Source organism: Rhincodon typus, chromosome 17 (genome assembly GCF_021869965.1).
Source record: "Rhincodon typus isolate 14 chromosome 17, sRhiTyp1.1, whole genome shotgun sequence".
Taxonomy (NCBI): Eukaryota; Metazoa; Chordata; class Chondrichthyes; order Orectolobiformes; family Rhincodontidae; genus Rhincodon; species Rhincodon typus.
Genome location: NC_063348.1, coordinates 30,828,361 through 30,847,666, shown reverse-complemented (window position 1 = coordinate 30,847,666; position 19,306 = coordinate 30,828,361).

Genomic DNA, 19,306 nt, shown 5'->3' with positions numbered 1-19,306 from the left:
CCTCTAAGTAAAACAAGCTTCAGAGTGTCAGCTGTCCCTCATTTCGAAGATGACAAAGAGTTTCTGCTATGGGTCTTCATTTGATTGAAAACATTGATTATCTACCTTCAGATCTGTGAGCACATGAAGCCGGACATTGATGAGATAATGGGAACTTGGTTGTAGGATTTACTTCCGTTTCTTTACTTATCTTCTGTCGCACAGCCTCAACATTATGGTATTTGGACTCAAAATATGATACAGCTTGATAGACCAGATTTTTTTGCTTTATTCACAGATGTGGCCATTGCTGACATCACAGCAGCATTTATGGCCCATCCCTAACTTCCCTTGAGAAGGTGGCAGTGAGCTTCATTCTTGAACAGCAGCACTCCATGTGCTGTGGGTACACACGCATGACTGTGGACATGGCAGTTCCAGGATTTTGACCCAGTGTCTTTGAAGGAATGGAGATCTATTTCCAAGTCCAGATGGTGTGTGTGGCTTGGAAGGGCATTAACAGGTGATGGTGTTTCCAGGTGTCTGTTGCCTTTGTCCTTCGAGGTGATAAATGTTTCAAGTTTGGGAGATTTTGGCTAAGGAGCTTTGTTAAGTTATTGCAGTATGCATCATTGCCATTGTGCATTGGCGGTGGAGATGATGAATGAAAATTTTAGATGGAGTTTCAAACAAACAGAATACTTGTCCTATTGTCCTAAGTTGCCACCATTTTAAAAAAATTAAAGCTTCTGTCAGTCATAAATGTCAATGCTGCCCAACAGAGAACTTCCTCATTGTCCTTCCATTTGGATGCCGATCATCAGCAAGTTGAGAATAAAGGATCTCACAAGGTATGGGAGAGTGCAGTGTGGATTTGGGGGCAAACGCTTGTTCCCAAATCCAGACATTGTGTCCAGTTCATCATAATTGGTTTTGCAGGAATTTGCCAGAATGCTTGTAGAGCTGACTTCAAGAAGAACGCTAGCATTTATTTGATGATCCTCTCATTGAATCCAGTGAAAGGAACAGAGGCATCACTGGTCTAATCCCTCTAGCACTTATTTGTGTGTCACTAGTACGCAGTCTGCAGCACACAGGAATATTGTGGCAACAGCTCTCTATGCACTAAGGACTTTTGTTGACTTGTGAACATCCTTGTTATCAAATACCTGCTGACGAAATTTGTAGAAGAGTGGAATTAGTGCAGTTGATGTAGTGTTTATTAGGCTCACTGTCCAATCTTTCATTGTGTATCTGACTTCCAATCCATACACTTGATATTTGGCCCATTGCAATTTTAGCCAGCTTTTGTATTTCCCTGCGACCTATCATGGCCTTCCTATGATGGTGGCTTCCCTTCACTCAGTAGCCCTTTCTAGCATTTATGTCAATGTAGTGTCAATTTATTGTAATTGATATTTGTGATAAAAAGCCTCATCTTGTCCTTTTCCTTCATTCAGCCCACTCTCAGTTAGTATAAGTCTTAGTAAATAGTAAATCTTATGTCCATGGAGGTCTTGCATATGTGTGCAAAATTGCACATTGCAGCTTCATTTTCCATTAATTGCTCTGGCTCCATTGATGCGTAGCCAATGCCAGTAAGATGTTCGGCATGTACTCTTAACAGTTTGGTTACCACGGAACAAGAATATTGTTTAGCTATCAGTGTCCATAACCTTTATTAAACCTCTTCATTCTTTTTGCTTTCCTTCTTGAAATATGTCATATCTCTGGGATTAAAGTGCTTTTCTGATGAACTGATATGACAACTCAAAGCTCTCCTAATCTTTTCTGAAACTTCTTTCAAAATAAAAGCTCTTCTGCCTGCATGCATGGCATTTAAATATTATTCTTTTCAATGATTTCAATGTGTTATTATCACCAAGTCTAAAATGAGTAGAACTATCACATTCTTCTTTGACCTTGCTTCAGTCTTCCTTTCTTAAAAAAATCAACATAGCACTTTAACCAGTATACGTCACACACCATGGATTTACACCCCTTATTTAGAACAATGCAATTGACCAATCTGTTAGTTGGGCACTCACTATCAAGGCTGAATACTACTTGGAGGAAACACTGATGATAGTAAGAGTGCAGATTATGTTATTTTGTGGTGGACTTCAATGGCTATCACCAGAGTGGCTTGGAAGCACCAGTACCAACTGAGTTGGTTAATTCCTAAAGGACATAGTTGCTAGCAGGATCTGCTGCAGATGGTAAAGGAAGCAGTAAGAGGGAAAGATATAATTGACCTCACCCAGAACCATCTGCCTGCTATAGATGCATCTCTCCATGACAGTAGCATCAGCAATGACCTTCTCACAGTCTTTATTTAGACAAAGTTCTGGTTGCGCATTAAGGACACTTTCACCTTGTTCCATGGCGCTGTCATTGTGATAAAAGGCTTAGATTTTGAACGATATGACAGCTCAAGAACTAGGTATCGAGGAGATGCTGTGGGCAATCAGCAGCAGCAGCGTCATATTCCAACACAGGCTGCAACCTCATATTCCCACTTACCATTACCATCAAACCAGAGGATTAACCCTGGTTCAATAATGAGTGTAGGAGGGCGTGACAGAAGCAGCACCAGACATATCTAAAAATGAGGTGTCAACCTAGTAAAGCAACAACAGAGACTGCTTGCGTGTCATGGAGGAAAGCAACAAGTGATGGAGAGGACTATGCAATTCTACAATCAACAAGTTAGAGCTAAAGTCCTGCAACATCGAGTCATGAATGTTGATGGACAATTAACCAACTCACTGGAGGAAGATGCTCCACCATCCAGGTTCTCCTCATAGTCTCGGGAACAATGTCTATCATATCAATTCAACTTGCACTTATTGACAACATGCAATGAATTAAATCTTTTTAAAGAAAACAGCCTCTTCATGTTAGACTAACAAGTGGTTTTCTTTTCTTTCTGTTCATTTTTTGCAAGTGGAAATTTGTCATCCTTAACCGGGCCTGCATATGACTTTAGATCCACAGAAATGTGGTTGACTTTTTAACTGCCATGTGGGCAATTTGGGCTGGGCAATAAATTCTGCCCTGGCTTGAGATGGCTACATCCCATGAACAAGTAAAAAAAGATTTAAGTAAAGATAGTTCAAAAATAGTCCTGAGATTGTCAGCTCTGTAACTATTTCAATTTTGTTTCACAAAGCATCAAGCCCTGTAATGTGTTTCGTGTATGCCAAGCATTGTACAGATATCAATATACAGTTTATGTTAGAAAATATTAAGTAGTTTAGAAAAATAATATCATCACATAATAATCTTAAGATTACTGAAGAAAAGGTTTAATATCATGCCCTAATTATTTTATTACGAGCAAATGTCTCAAGGTGTTTCAAGAGTAGTCTAAGATTTTGTAATAAAATTTGCTAATTAGTTCTGTGCTTTTAAGGTCACTACTCAAAATAGGAATAGCCAGTAATTTTAGGTAGTTATAGAGTGCAAAAGTTAATCAGAGTGGAGGTGTTCCTGTTTGCAATTGGATTTCTTTCATTTTGTACAAATAATTAAATTGGTTTGTGGCATATTCAGTGCTTGGCGAGAAACTGATGTACACTTGGTCCAAAATGTTCAGATATATAGCAACACATCTCTTGTGGTTTTTCTTATGCCATTTCAGATGATGCATTGTTTCAGAGACAGAAGTCTTATTCTGGTGCAGAACTGTTGCTGAAATAAAGATTTTGGAATTTGACCTCTAATTTTTCTTCAAGCAATTTCCTTTAAATTATATTCACAGCTCATCTTTTTAAATGATAATGATAGGCTGTAAGAAATTTGATATACAACAATTGCATAGATTAAAAACCAAAAGAACTGCGGATGCTGTAAATCAGGAACAAAAACAAAGTTGCTGGAAAAGCTCAGCAGGTCTGGCAGCATCTGTGAAGGAGAAAACAGAGTTAACGTTTTGGGTCCGGTGACCCTTCCTCAGAACCTTCTGAGGAAGGGTCACCTGACCCGAAACGTTAAAATTGAACAGATTACATAGTTCACTTTGAGATTTAACTTGCTTCTTAGGCAAACATATTAGGCCTAGCTATAGGATTTTTGGAGAGCCTGGTGAACTAGTACAACAGTTAAAGAGGGCACAATAGTTGTGAAATATGGAAATGTATTGTTATTTACAACATTATTTTAGACATTAGAAATTACAGTTACTGAAAAAATGCAAATAAGCTTTGTCATAAAGAATTTTGAGCAATTGTGACCATGGTGGGGGAAAAACGGACCACACTTAATGTATTGATGGGTAATCGTGTCATATGTTTGCCATTTCCTGTTGAAATTCACAAGTTTCGTGTGACAGATAATACAATAATTGTTGATACTTTAACACTGAAATTCTCATGGCAATGTTTACAGCTTCCAATGAAGCATGCACAAATGTAAGAATTTTAATATATTATAAAAATAGATTGATGTGGAGGCTTGAGTCAATTGTGTTTGATGTTCTTCGATACTCAGGTCCCCTCTTGAGGATTATTGTAACAGATACCTCCAGCTGGCTCCTGGTTCTGACATGATCTTCTTGTAATTTGGCAGCAAAAAAAGTGATGTACTTGAGTGACAAGAAGTAGTGTATTCCATGATCACCATCAATTCCTTCATTGGCTGAGGTTACCGTGAAGGACTGTCCTTCTTATTGCTCCCCTCACATGAGGTGTGGTGACCCTCAATTTCAACCACCACCAGTCATCTCTCTCTAATGAGACAGAAGCCCTATGATCTAACAGAACTATGGAGACTTAACCTTTATTCCACAATTGTATGATAGGTTACGTTAGTTTAAGACCAGTTAACTACAAAATGAGGTAAGGTGCTCCAATATAACTCCATTAATGCTGCATGATTGTAGACTTTAGAATTGACTAACTGACACCCCAGAAACAATGATATTCCAAGCTTCTGAGTTAACCCTTTCAAGTCAACTGCCCTACGCAATATGCATTAGCTACATTGATGAATTCCATGTTTAGTAGCTTAGTTAAAAGTTTAAAAAAATGCAATATTTATACAGCTGAGTAAATTAGCAACTCGAGATAGCAATAAGAGGGAAATAGGGATATGATCAACTAAGTTAGAGACAAGAAACTGCAGATGCTGGAATCCAAGGCAGACAAACAGGAGGCCGGATGAACACAGCAAGCCAGGCAGCATCTGGAGGAAAGGAGCAGTTAATGCTGCCTGGCCTGCTGTGTTTTTCCATCCTCCTGTTTGTCTACCATAATATCAACCAAAGCTGTTTTTATGTACAGTGCCTCAGTCTACTTGTTATATTTAATCTGAAAACTCTGGAATTTGACAGAATATTAACAGAATCTTCAAATAATTGAAGTACAAAATATATAAGGCCTAAATAATCCAATAAAATCCATTAATATAGAAATTCCCCTTCCTGGAAGAGAAAGAAATTTTAGAAATATGGCAAGAAAATTCGGAAATTCAAAGCCAGCATTTCCAAATTCCCTCTTAATCTTTAAATGGCCACTTTGGAATCATTGTTGAGCAGTGACAATTTTATTTCTACACACTTGCAGTTTATCATCAGCCCAGCTTGCCTTGTTTCTATGTCACTTCCAATTCTCTTCTCCTTCCCGAGAAGCTAGATGGTGCAAGATTTCATTTTGTAAATCCAAGCAGATACCTAGCAGCTGCAGCTCACCAAACACCTGTCCTGGCCAACATCCAATGTAGCTTCACCATATCATATGATCCAAGAATGCTATCCTCCTCCGCCCTTCATCCTTGGAAGTCGCCAGCCTCACCACACTGTCATGTCTGCTGCCAGTCCAACTCTCATACAAAAGCAGAGCTTCAGATCTTGACTGTGGAGTTCAGTGACACTTATGATTCGCCAGGCAGCTTTTACTTAGGGACACTCATGCATCTCACACATCTAAACACAATGCAATTTATGACTTTTAGCTTCATTACTTACTGCTCATTTGCTTTATGTTTACTTGGAGGCTGTCAACCTCTGTGGTTTCCATTTTTTTTTACCACAGAGAGTGAGGCAAACACCTTGTTTCAGTCCAGAGCACTGAATAGGCAAATGTGGGAATGTCAAGTATGGCACCATGCTATGTCAATGTCACACCTACAGCACGTGCCAGCAGCTTAGCAACAAACACACTGCATTTGCATCTGTCAAATAGCCATGTCTGAAGGTCAAGGGAGAGCAGTCCTCATTATGGTGAACGGGAACTACAGTGAGTCAGTAGTACGACCACATTCAGTCAAGGGGCCTGTCCAATGCCAGTCCAGGGCTTGGACACAATTAGTCTGGTGCTTGGCCCCACCAGAAGAGGGGATTCTGTGTCCTTGCAGTCCTGCAATTGGGTCAAAGTAAATCCTGTTGGCCAACTGCAACCAATCTGGGGATTTCAGGTAGGTTGGTTAGGGTGCTGTGCAGACATCAGTTTGGGGGGTATGGGAGCAGTTGCTCCTGAAAAAGACAAGTAGATTGATTGAGAATGCTCTAAGTAGATGGAACAGCAGTTTCTGGTAATGCAGGAGCAGTAGAGGTGGTAAAATATCCACAGTGAGTGAGTAGGAAGCACAGAGTGCAGTAAGGGTGAGTAGTTTGGGAGGGTGAAGTGGTTAAGAGTTGTTGAGTAGTCATGATGCATGCAATAGTGAGAACTGTAGTCCATGAACCTGAACAAGAGGCATATGATGAGGTAGGGTTGAGTGAGTTTGAGGTATCAGAGAGAAGATGGTGATGCTTAAACTTACGGAATGCAGAAGATCATTGACTTTCTTCCTGCAATGTTTGTCCCACTCCATCTGGGACACAGCACTGACCCAAGCTGCAATTTGTGACCAGGCTGTCTGGACTTAGCAGTGTGGCCTATTGTGCCAGTGAGCAGGAAAAAGGTCTGGCCTCTTCTCCAACACCTCCAGTCCTTGTTCTTGAAGCAAGCATAGAGCTTTACTTTCTGAACTGTATACTCAATGATAATAGTGGAGCACAACTGTGTGAAGGGCAGTTCCTGGTCTTGAAGCATCCGAAATAGTTTGTAGATATGCCCTAAATATGGCCCAAGTGGTTTGAACGCCAGAAGTCCTGGCTTTGGTGAGCATTCGCTTCAACCACATAGATTCTCAAGAAGGGAGCCAAAATGCATGGTTAATGAGGATAAGAGTGGAATATTCTGTGAGAAAGGTCACTGCGAGCCATGGCAGACTGGGCAACATAATTCTCACACAAACACTTTAATTGAAATTGGAAATACTCATCCTCAAAGATGTTCACTTTTTCCATATTGATGTTATTAAAAAATATACATCAAGAATTTTTGGAATGACTGAGATCAGACAAATTCAGTACTGAAATATTGCATTGTTTACATTTATCTTCACATTCAAAATAATTTTCAAATTATTCACGTTACAAATTATAAGAACAAATAACAAAACAGCACAGGAACAGGCCCTTCGGCCCTCCAAGCCTGTGCTGCCACATTTTGCCCTTCCATACTAAAGCTGTCTTCACTTACAGGATCCATATCGCTCTATTCCCTTCCTATTCATGTATTCATCCAGGAGTTTCTTGATTGCTGCTATTGTGCCTGCTTCCACCACTTCCTCTGGCAAAGCGTTCCCTTTGTGTGAAAAACGTGCCTCGCACATCTCTTTTAAACTTCCCCCCTTGCACATTGAACCTGTGTCCCCTAATAATTGATCCTTCCACCCTGGAAAAAAGACTCATATATTCCACTCTATCCATACCATTCACAATCTTATAAACTTCTATTAGGTTGCCCCTCAACCTCCCGCGTTTCTGTGAAAACAAATCCAGTCTATCCAACCTTTCATCATAGCTAAAATTCCCCTTACCAGGCAACATCCTGGTAAACCTTTTCTGTACCGTCTCCAAAGCATCCACATCTGGTAGTGTAATGACCAGAACTGTACGCAATATTCCAAGTGTGGCCTAATTAAAGTTCTATAAAGCTGCAGCATGACTTGCCTGTCCTTATAGTCAATGCCTCTTCCAATGAAGGCAAGCATGCCATAGAACTTTTTTATGACCTTATCTGCCTGCACTGTCACCTTTGGTGCTCTGTGGAACTGCCCACCCAGATCCCTCCGCATATCAATACTCCTAAAGGTTCTGCCATTCACTGTAAAATTTCCATTTGTACTTGACTTTCAAAAATACATCACCTCACATTTGTCCGGATTAAACTCCATCTGCCATTTTTCTCCCATGCTCCCATCTGATCTATATCCTGCTGTATCCTCTAACATTTCTCCTCACTATCCACAACTCCACCAATTTTTATATCATCTGCAAACTTACTAATTAGACCAGCCACATTTTCCTCAAAATTATTTATGTAGATCACAAACAGCAGAGGTCCCTGCACTGATCCCTGTGCAACACGACTAGTCACAGCCATCTATTCTGAAAAGTACCCTTCCACCGCTATCGTGTCTCCTATGACTAAGGCAGTGCTGTATCCATCTTGCCAGCTCACTCCTGATACCATGTGACTTTACTTTTGTACCAATCTGCCATGTGGGACCTTGTCAAAGGCTTTACTGAAGCCCATGTGGACAACATCAACCATTTTTCCCTCATCAATCATTTTCGTCATCTCCTCAAAAATCTCAATCACTTCCCCCGCACGAAATCATGCTGTCTGTCACTAATAAGTACATTTGCTTCTAAATGCTTTTAGATCTTGTCCCTGAGAATCTTTTCCAATAATTTCCCTACCACTGATGTAAGGCTCACAGGCCTGTAATTTCCAGGATTATCCCTGTTACCCATCTTAAACAATGGGATAACATTTGCTATTTTCTAGTCTCCTGGGACCTCACCTGTGACCAAAGAGAATACAAAGCTCTCTGTCAATGTTTCAGCAATTTGTTCTGTTGCCTCCCTCAATATTCTAGGATAGATCCCATCAGAACCCAAGGACATATCAACCTTAATACTTTTTAAGCCTTACAACACCTCTTCCTTTTTGATAGCAAGCTGGCTTAGGAACTCGACCCTCCCTTCCCTGAGATCATTGTCCATCAATTCTTTCTCTTTGATGAATACAGACACAAAGTATTTGTTTAGGACCTCACCCACCACTTCTGGCTCCAAACATACATTCCCTCCTTTGTCCTTGAGTGGGTCAACCCTTTCCCTGGCTACACTCTTGTGTTTTAAACATATATAAAAAGCTTGGGATTCTCTTTAATCCTGTTTGCTGGCAACTTTATGTGTCCCCTTTTAGCCCTTCTAAGTCCTTGTTTAAGTTCTTTCCTACTTTCCTTGTATACTTTAAGGGCTTCAACAGTTCCCATCCTCCAAACCTCACGTATGCTTTCTTTTTCTTTCTGGGCATGGTCATAACATCCCTGGTCATCCAAGGTTTACATGTTTTTGAAAAAAAAATATTTATTTTTGTAGAATGTGGGTATCACTGGCTAGCCAACATTTATTGCCCATTCTTAGTTGCCCTTGACAAGGTGGTGGTGAGCTGCCTTCTTGTACCACTGCAGTCCACCTTCTGTGGGTTGACCCACAATGTCATTAGGGAGGGAATTCCAGGATTTTGACCCAGCGACAGTGAAGGAACGCCAATATATTTCCAAGCCAGGATAGTGAGTGGCTTGGAGGGGAATTTGAAAGTGGTGGCGTTCCTATATATCTGCTGCCCTTGTACTTCTAGATGGAAGTGGTTGTGGGTTTGGAAAGTTCTGCCTGAAGATCTTTGGGTAAACTTCTGCAGTGCATCTTCTAGATAGTATGCACTGCTGCTACTGAGCATCGTTTGTAGAAGGAATGGATGCTTATGGATACAGTGCCAACAAATGGGCTGCTTTATCCTGGATGGTGTCATGTTTCTTGAGTGTTGTTGGAGCTGCACTCATCCAGGCAAGTGGGGAGTATTCCATCACACTCCTGACTTGTTCCTTGTGGATGGTGGACAGACTTTGGGGAGTCAGGAGGTGAGCTACTAGCCACAGTATTCCTAGCCTCTGACCTGCTCTTGTAGCCACTGTTTTTATTTGGTGAGTCCAGTTGAGTTTCTGGTCTATGATAACACCCAGGATGTTGATAGTGGGGGATTCAGTGATGGTAACACTATTGAATGTCAAGGGACGGTGGTTAAATTGTCTCTTATTGGTGATGGTCATAGCCTGTCATTTGTGTGGCACGATATCACCTGACACTTGTCAGCCCAAGCCTGGATATTGTCCAGATCTTGTTGCATTTGAACATGGACTGTTTCAGTATCTGAGGCGTCATGAATGGTACTGAATATTTTGCAATCATTGGTGAACATCCCCACTTCTGATGTTAAGATGGAGGGAAGGTTATTGATGAAGCAGCTGAAGATGGTTGGGCCTAGGGCACTACTCTGAGGAACTCCTGCAGAGATGTCCTGGAGCTGAGATGATTGACCTCTAACAACCACAACCATCTTCCTATGTGTCAGGTATGACTCCAACCACCGGAGAGTTTGCCCCCTGATGCTCATTGATTCCAGTTTTGCTAGGCTCCTTGATGCCACACTCGGTCGAATGCAGCCTTGATGTCAAGGGCTGTCACTCTCACCTCACCTCTGGAACTCTGCACTTTTGTCCATATATGAACCAAGATTGTAATATGTTCAGAAGCTGAGTAGCCCTGGGGGAACCCAAACTGGGTGTCACTGAGCAGGTTATTGCTGAGCAGGTGTTGCTTGATAGTGCTGTTGATGACACCTTTCATCATTTTACTGATGATCGAAAGTAGACTGATGGGGCGGTAATTGGCCGGGTTGGATTTGTCCTCCTTTTTGTGTACAGGACATACCTGGGCAATTTTCCACACTGTCTGGTAGATGCCAGTGTTGTAACTGCACTGGAACAGCTTGGCTAGGGGAGTGGCAAGTTCTGGAACACAAGTTTTCAGTACTATTGCTGGAATGTAGTCAGGCCCCATAGCCTTTGCAGTATCCAGTGCCTCCAACCATTTCTTGATAGGATTTACATTTACATTATTTGATACTGTTACATAAATGGTGATGCATTTGGATGCAGTAAGGTCAGAGATTCACGGCTCACTAAAATGTTCTCATTTCATAGTCAAAGTTAGCAAAGTACAAATGACTGTGAATAGTTAGTCATGTAGATAACATATTATGCAATTAATTGTGCTTCAATTTGTCATTAATTATCGTAATGTCTGCCCTTTGAGAATTTGCATCAAGAGTAAGAAAAGAATCCTAACACAGCAAGCTTTTTGACTCTGCTAGCTGTGTAGAATGACTTTTTTGTCTCAAGTAGGCTTGATAAACCACTCAGTTGTATCAAAATTCTGGCAGTTCTGCACTCCGAGTATCAAACTAGAACGTCCATTCGGCTATGTTTCAAGCATCGAATTAAAACCTATTCAATCTAGACAACTCAACAATGACATTCTCATTAATATCTAAGACTGGGGTTAATGTTGGGAGGGCAGTCCCACAAACTAATTGAACAGCTAGCTGCCTTGATGTAATTCTTAATAGCCTTATGGGAGTGCCTTTATTACATGTATCGCAGTGGTTCCAAGAACAGCTTAGGAAAGTAATTACTAGTCTTGGAAGTGAAAGCATTCCAAGATGAGAATAAAATGCATTTGCTTTGTTTCCTGTGTCAACTTTTCTGTCTGAGAATTCCCTAAATATCACCAAAAGTGACTAATTGCTGTGTTACTATATCTAATGGGAGTCATCAGCACCAATTGACTGTTTGGTCACTGGGATATTGTTGAGAGTCCTTATTGGCCTCCAGGAGGAATTCGGAGCAGAACATGACACCAGCAGAATAGCTGCTGCAAGAGAGAGGGACAGGAAAGAAATGAGGGCAAAGTGGAGTCCTTTCCTACTGCAGGTCCAGAATAATTCCCTTCCTCTGGGCATCTTCACTAGAACCTTCAAAGCCTCAGTACCTTCACTTACAGTTCATGAACCATCCTGAAACCAATGACCAATGATCATTTATTGATTGTTGTTAATTCAATCTTTACCTTCAGTGTCACAAAGTGTAAAGGAAGAGGATATATTTGTGAATGTAGCAAAGAACAAAAGGATTTTTGTCAAAATTACATCTGCATAGCAGCCTCTGATTAAACCCTTATAGAGCTTATATCACCAAGGAATAGTGTGCATGTTCAGCTCACCAACTGAATCATTTCAGGAATGAAATGGGACTTGGTAGGCCCTGTCATTTGAATGTTACAAAGCTCTTTGCACACAACTTTGCCATGGACACTGGGCATTTTTGATTGTTGAACATATTGGAGCAGGAATACTATGATTTGCCATACAAAGCAACATCAATCAGGAGACAATACTGATCTGACTGCAACACTGCCATTTTGTAACTGAATGCCCCAACTATTGTCCCCTTAACCTCACGTAGCTGAATACTCAGGAAGGAGATCCCAACAGCAGTACCTGAAGGAATCATCAGCTACTCATAGGTTAGCTGCTGGTTGATTTCTTCTGGCTGTTGGCATGACTTTATCATGGTGCCTTCCATATTTATGTCAATTTAGAGTATGGTGTGACAAGTGCTGAGGGAATTTTTTCCAGACTTCAAGGCTTCTGTGCAAAGCAGTTACTGCCAACCATGGATGTGCTTGTAGATCTTCTAGTTGCAATAGAACATTACAGACATAATGACCAGAGGTCACACAGAACAAAACAAGGTACTAGAAGAGAGAGGAAGTGACAAATGAAGAAGACTGAAAGCATAGACATAAAGAGTGTTAAATTGTATAATGATTGGGTAATTATTTGTATTCGAGGTGTATTCTTTGATTGACAGCTCATCTATGTTCATATTTATTATTTCTAATAACACATTAAAAGAATAAAACAGATTAACTAATTTAATTAATTAAATAAATGAGTGGCAATCCCTTAAATGGGAACTGTTATTTCAACCATAATGTTTAAAAGAACATAAAAAATTTAAAATGAAATGTGTGAGATGATGCACTCTGGCCGTCTTGGTGCCCAATGGTCATAGAAGACCCTAACAGTAGCAACAGACACCGCATGCTCTCATTTCAGGACCACCAAGACACAGACATGACCACAAGATGTGACACTGGCAGTTACATTCAATGATTCCCTCCACAGCTCACTGCCTGAATTTGTTAATGGGCCTGCCCAGGGATAGGCCCATCAGCAGCCCTCCAATATTCTTGCTGTAATGCACCCCCACAACAACTCCTCATTCCCCCACCACACTACACCACCAAAAGTCCTGAGCGTGGTGCTGAAGTACAGCCAAAAATTAAGGAGTAGCCCTTTCAAATAATGAAAAAGGAGCTGTAATCTAACACTACAGATGTATATGTGAAACAAATCGCTAGTCAGTAAAAAAAGGCAAACATCATGGGAATCCATGAACCATCTTTTGTTATTGCGTGGGACTGCTGCATGTGGCACATTCTGCCTCATAAACCTGATAGTAAGGGGGAGGACTCCTAAGGAGTCAGCTCTCCCCCCCAGGAGGCTTCACCACCTCTGGATGGAAGATGGAGAAACGTAGTATGGCTGGACAAATGATGAGGGCGAGGAAATGGATAGTATGGAACAGTGGCCTGTATAGCAGACCCACTCTGTGCAAACCTCACCTCTGCGCTGTACTCTACACTGTGCACAGTGTCAGTTTCTGAGCTGATGCCCGCAAGTACAAAACTGAGTCGTGTATGTTTATCATAGCTGTTCCTCCACTGCCTGTTGAGATCTCATAGCTAAGCTTTTTGTGGTGAAGGGAAGGAGGGAAACAAGAGATTCATGCTTGCCTCATCTGCAGCTTTTAAGTCAGAACAAACTGTGGGATGAGAAGGATGTAACATGTGAGAAGCATAATTAAGTGTGAGGATATCATCATCCCGAATGGATGCAGCTCCTCCACTGCACCTAGCTGCTTCAAAATTGGCCATCATCTCTTCAAGGGAGCCCAGAAAATGGGGACATGTCCCCCTTGCCTCCAGGTGTGTGTTCCCCTGTCCTGCAAGAGCTGGGTAAGTGTGTCAAATAACAAATATTCAATCACCTTCAAAGCCAGTCTGAATACAGCGGGAATAATTGTCAATTATTTGATAGCTGAAACTCAGCTAGTCTGCAGATAGATGTGAACTAAAAACAAAGTTTAATTTTCATTTTGTTGAACATATTTAGAAATTCAAACATCGATTATTCTAGGTATGTGGTGCCATTCCATGATTCAGTCATTTCCTGGGCTGGATTTATTCAAAGGTTCCACAATTGAAGCCTCTGGTGAGAGAATTGTGTCTTTGACAACTGTGCCACCTAGTGCTTGCTGTAATCGCTGCACAGTTTGGCTGTTCAATGATTGATAGATCGACTTTGCTCTTAGTGATATGAACAATGCCAGTTCTTTCACCCATTAACACAGTCATTGTACCCTCAGTCTTTCTAATTGCTGTACAACTAATAGATAATTGCATGTAATTGCTTGGAAATAAGTTGTTGCTTCATAGTTTCTGCTTTGATTGTCATGTAACAATGCCATTGTAGGATAACACACTGTGAATTGCATACTTTAAGAAAAGTACAGAAAATACATAAATAAAGAATAAATGATACTATATATATGTATGTTCTGTATATGTATTCACATTTATATAATATATATAGCCTGACTGAGCACAGGAAGTGTTCCACTATAATTCGTAATATTCAAGCAGGATGAGGTGAGACATGTGCTATGAATTGGAATGATATATGACTTGAAGAGAGCTTCATTACCATGCCCCAGCACAATGGGCATAATGATCAAGAATGAGATAGACAAAGTTGTGATTTTGTGAATGACACACCCTGTTGTGAATCAGCCAGGTGGAGATAAAATGGTAATGTTGATGGGCAGAGATGCTGCCACTGAAGTTAGGTTGATAACACAATGTTGACTTACTGAAGCAAAAATGTCTGAATCTTGAATCGTTTTAGAAAGTTAAAACAAGAAAAGATAACTGGCATAGTTCTATAATGCTTTTTTAATTAAACATGAACATGTTTTAAAGATGGTAACCTTTTCAACACCAACATGGAGAAGAATGATAATCTTATTATTGGCTGGGATATTTTCCATCATGACAGTTCCCAAAACAATATATCTAGTTGTTGTGTTATACATAAGATCTTAAATTCTGATGAGAAGTAGAATGCACAAAACACATAACTATAATTGGTATATGAAAATTGCTTTCAATCAAAATATTAATTTGGATTTGTCAGCAGCATTTATGGACGGAAAGAATAGAAGTACAGTTAAACAAAATAAACATGGATTTTTATGCCTGTGGTACTCAATATCCTCACAAAATATTCTTTTTTACTCAGAAATATAATGGCTGTGAAGAATGACACCACTACTCCCAGCCAGAATAATAATGGCTCATTAATTCCTAGTAAACAAGCCACAAGTAGCTGGAACTGATATAAAGTGCAAAACTTGTAAATACTGGAAACTATCCTCCACATACTATGTTCTGCAGGAGAAAATATATTAGTTTTACTGGGGGATGCTGCTGGAGTTTTGTCACAAAATCAGTTTGTTACAATGTGTGGACACTCATTTTAAGTAGATTCCGTAGACTGTTTGCTGCAGTCCTGTGTTTAAACAGACTGCTCGGTAAATAAATCACAGTTTAAGGGGGCATGCAGTATTATTTTGTTTATTATTAGTATTGGCATTGGAAGTAAGTGACGTCAATTGACTTTCATTTGATCTTCTTATTTCTCCAAGGTAATATCTTATTTGGTAAGATGCCTGTGAGCCATTTTCTTTTGTCCAATGATTCTAGATTACAACACTGCCTTTCTCTTCACATCTCCTAAACAATTATTTCCACAAAACCATAGCACATTTCCTTGGGCATAACAGCCCATTGGTATTCATGTTAGACGATAAATACCTTTGAGATAGTTTCCTGTGGTGAATGTCGATCTTATTGTCATCTGTCATCTAAACTCAAGAATTTACCAGTAGAAATCACTAAATAAAGATTGAAACAGGTTAAGGAAAAGAAAATGACTACCAACATCCAAGTGTTGCCTGCAATTGTCACACACCCAAAATCAAAACAAATCAGCACAACCTGTATTAAAACTGGAACTTATCCCCATACCTGTCTTAGCAATATCTTGGGTATTGTATTGTCCCAGGAAGTCCATTAACTACATATCAAACAATCAACATTTTTCTTACTGAGGGGAAGACATTTGAACATAAGAAAGTGGAAGATATTTGAGAACAACTTTATGAAGCAAAATTTTATATTTGCGTTAACAGCTGTGGTTGACAGACAACAGGAGACTTTGAAAATACAGCTCTTCTTCAATATAATGTTACTCTTGGGAACAAAGGCAAAACAAGTTTGAATAAGAGGAAACGTTGTCTATGTCGCCTGTATTAATATTATCTGCACTGCTGTTTCCCTTATACGTCATAAGCAGCTACATTCTCAAGCAGTCAGTCACACTGCCAAACAGCAGATTCAAAATGTAAAATGGTCTGTTCAAACTAATGAGGTGAAATCATTTCCAATTGTAGTACTTATTCATTCATTGAAATTGATCAATAGCAGTCATGTCATAGAATAGCAGGTTTAACAGGGTGTAAAATGCTCTATTCAATCTAATTCAACCAAATCGTTAACAAATGTAACACTTATTTATCCACTGAAATTAATCAATAGCAGACCCTTGGCGAAACAGTAGACTTAGGAACATTTAAAATTCTATTGAAGTACTTTAGTTGTTCAAATTGTAAAATAACACTTTTCGTGACTATTTAAAAATTGAAATATAGTGGAAATGCAGGACCCAGTATAACATCATAACTATTTTCAAATCTAAGTCATATAGTACAATACACCATAAATTTGAGAGCCAAGCAAAGACAACATTGCATCTGAAATAGTGCAGTGAAAGAGCACATTTGTATCATGGGAGAATTTTTCATCAATAGAGCAATGTAACATTTACGGAGATTTTAGATCTTTGACCAGGCATAAATGTAACAGCAAAATGATATGAGTACTTTTGCTTTTATTCTATGTCCATCATCTTGCATCACAAAACAATTCCTCAGATATGATTTTAAGTATTACACTTTCTCAAATGACTTGTTCCTTCAATTATAGTTGGTGATACCTTATAGCTGGTTTTACTTTAAATGTATATATTTGTAACCTGGACAAAAACCTCTACTATAATAGCTATTTTCTCTGTGTGCAGCTAAACGTCCTGTCAATCTTATAAAGCTTATCTGTGAAATTCATAAGTGGAGAGAGAACTGTTTTGAATATTCTAACATTCTGTTGTAAAGCTACAATAATGTATACATTGATATATATACAAATAAAATTACCATGTTAAAAGTACTGGTGCAATTTACTGAGTGTTCAATATTTCATCTGTTGCTTTGGGTAAAATGTCTTAAGTTAGTGGCAATAGGGGCGATCCAATTTCCTCCAGCATCTCTGAAGTAACACTGGAGAGAAAAGAAAAAGCATTGCCAGTTAATAGCTAATGATGTTTGCTGGAAATTGTGCACATGTATTTAAGGATAGACAGGATTGGGCATAACTGAAATGCCTGATGGGCATGTAGCCTTTATACGTAAAAAAAGATTTGTTGGTAGCTATACTGTAGGCCAGCCATGCAATTGCACACAGCATGGGCAAAATCATCCAAGGGTAGAGGGAAAATCTGAGGAATGGATTCATGAAATGCAACAATAATAAAGCAAACAGAATATAACTCCTGCAGTAACAAGTTTTGGATCAGAATTTGTCAGTGGTGTTATTAGCATTGAAATAATCATGTCTAATGGACACATTTTCGTTATTTTGAAAAGACTGCACTGAGTGTTAATATTGACAAATATGGATGGTATAGGTTGAACAATAATGCAATGAAATGACCAATAAAAATTGTAAAATATGTGACTGCACATTACTGTGATCCTAAAGTGTTCTCACATGTTACAAATATCTACTTACTCACCTGAACATGATGTAATACAAACTAACTAAAGAAAATAAGTATAAACATTAGTGCCAGGCTTTTATAGAACAGAGACAGTAACTACTGAGTTAACTAGACCCTATCATTCATACAACTGTGCCGCTGTATTTTTTCCAAGGTAAGGTTCACAGATAAGGATGACAGCTCAGCGATTATAGCATATGACCTTAGATCAATCTCTCATTTAGTTGACTGTGATTCTAGCCCCCTGTGGAAACTATATCTAATTTTTCACAACATAGCTGCCAGTCAGAACACATTTTGATTGAGCTTCCACCCATATCTAGAAACCTTGTCATGGAAGACAGTCCTGGGCACAACTCCAACTCACTCCAAGCTTGGAGGGTTTGGAATTGTGCCCAGTGCTGGTTTGCACAGTCTATGATCATACTTTAGAAAGACAGGATGGTGATTTTTTTTTCCCCGGATGGATACACATGTGTCAATGAATGATGACTCACACCAAGCAAAAAGCACAGATGGCAAAGCTATTATGTGATAGGTTGCAATAAGCACCAAACAAAATTTGTAATCCTTGACAACTATAATTGGACCATATCTGGTTTAAATTGACCTTTTCTAAAAACAAACTCAGTGTTACATATGCTCTCTAAGACAACCCTTTCTCCAAACGACATGGCGCACACCACCAGCACCCCCCTTCCCAAACCCACCCAACTACTCCCGGCCAGTATTTTCAGCATTTCATCCTTGCACCTAAACTGTGGCATCTACCAAGCATATAAACAGTTGGTACATGTGGCTGGAGCCATGACAAGGGTAATTTTAAACAATGTAATTGGTATCTGTTACACCTCTCAGTTCAAGAAGCTAAGGAAATATAATTGAGAAAAGGTTAATTATTCCTCCCATAATCTATCTCCAATTTGACTTACTATGGACTCTACTCAATTAATTCACCTCCTGAAGGAAGTGACTAACTATAGGTAAAATTTCTGAGATGCATACCTAGGAAATTGTTGTGCTGAAAGGCAATTTCGCAAATCTATGGTACCAATCATCACTACCCAGTTTAGATTCCAGGTTAGAATACCTACAAAGTGGAAGCCGGCCATTCAGCCCATTCATGTCAGCACAGGCCCTCCAAAGAGCATCACACCCAGACCCACCCTATCCCTGTAGCCCCGCATTTAATCTGGTTGATCCACCAAGCCTGCACATCCCTGGTCACTGTGAGCAATTTAGAGTGGCAATCGACCTGTGAGGCAGCAGTGCTGACCACTGAGCCATCA